The sequence below is a fragment of the Aplysia californica genome, unplaced genomic scaffold (assembly GCF_000002075.1).
Source record: "Aplysia californica isolate F4 #8 unplaced genomic scaffold, AplCal3.0 scaffold00212, whole genome shotgun sequence".
Taxonomy (NCBI): Eukaryota; Metazoa; Mollusca; class Gastropoda; order Aplysiida; family Aplysiidae; genus Aplysia; species Aplysia californica.
The window spans coordinates 954,012-955,675 of record NW_004797482.1 but is presented as its reverse complement, the minus strand read 5'-3'; positions in this window follow the sequence as shown (position 1 = coordinate 955,675).

The following is a 1,664-nucleotide window of genomic DNA, read 5'->3' as shown; positions in this document are numbered from 1 at the left end:
ACACACACACACACACACACACCTATAATGCCATCAAGTCAAGAGGGTAGTTCACCAGAGATCCGTCTCAAAGATAAGCGAAGGGCCCTGTTTTGTCTAGTCGGATCAATCCGTCTCGGATCTCTTAATGCGCCAAGGGACTCCACGGTACATGGTTTTTTATCGATTCTGCATGTTGGACAAAGCCAAAAGATAAGACTGTCTGGTGTCAACGGATTCTCACCTGTCAAAAAAGCTTTAATTAAATCATTTTTTAAAGATTAGTCCAGGGTTCTTAGGATAAATGATTCTAAGAAAGTTCTTTGAGTTACGCGTGTATCGGCCTTTCTGTTAGGACGTTGTATCCCTTTCCGTCCGGGTTGGCCCTGAAAGGTAATGGGATCGGGCCGATCGCCCGACTCGGTTGCCTCAAAAACAAACGAGTTTGTTTTCAGTTTCAGGCGATCGAGTCGGGCGATGGGCCGATCCAGCAGTAGTGGGCACCACGTATAAGGGTCTATACCGCCTCCTAAATTACCTAAACTGTGTCGATAAGGGCGTAATATAACTCAGTTTTATGTGAGTGAAAACGGGCATACGTCATCTCGGTTATCAATGAAGAATTTGGACGTTGTATGTATGTATGTATGTACACACTGAGTGAGTTAGGAAAACCTTGGCCGTTGAAATTGAAAACAAAATGTGACCACTCCACCACCCCATCTCACCCTTCTTTGCACACACACTCACGCACGAGCACATTCACACACACTCACGCACACACATACATACACGCACACATACACATACACATACACATACACACATACACATACACACACAACACACACACGAACACACACGAACACACACATACACACACACACGCACATACATACACACACATCCACATCCACACATCCACATCCACACATACACACATACATACACACACATACACACACACACACAACCCCTTCTCCCCACACACTTACACACACACACACACACACACACACACACACACACACACACACACACACACACACGCGCGCGCGCGCGCGCGCGCGCGTGGCGTCCAGCCCTCTTGGAAGCTAGGTGAAATACCTTCTTTGTCAGGCCCTTCCCTCCGTAATGACGATGTTGAGCGCTCCGCTTGCGCCTTAGCACAGACTTCAACAAAGGTTAGGGGCCACTTGCAAACGCTCTGAGTGGTCTTCTTGGGTCGACCTGCACAAGGGCGTTTTTGAACTGATCCAGTGGCGTGATGGTGCTGCCTCAGGCGGACAGTGACAGAGTGTGACACTGCGAGACTTCTAGCAACTTCTCGGGCTCCAACTCCATCCTGCAGCCATGCCATAGCTTTGGCACGATCAAAGTCCCTCAGCTTTCGTCTTGGTGGTATGTTGATGCGATGCCGGCTTATATTGTCACCAAAGTGAGCACAGTTAGAGACCGTACGTCCGTTTATGACGTGCACCAGAAATTTTAACTGAGAAAAGTCCTTGGTGTCGCACACCAGTCGATAAAAAACAGCAAATTTTTCTAAAATTCCCCAAGGATTTCCATGCTGCACGTGGTAGTTTTGATCCTTTGGGAGGCTTTTCAGTACGCGTTGGTAACCCATTAACACTTTCAGAGCAAACATTTTGAAACATTCCTTACTGTTTTTTTTTCGGATATTT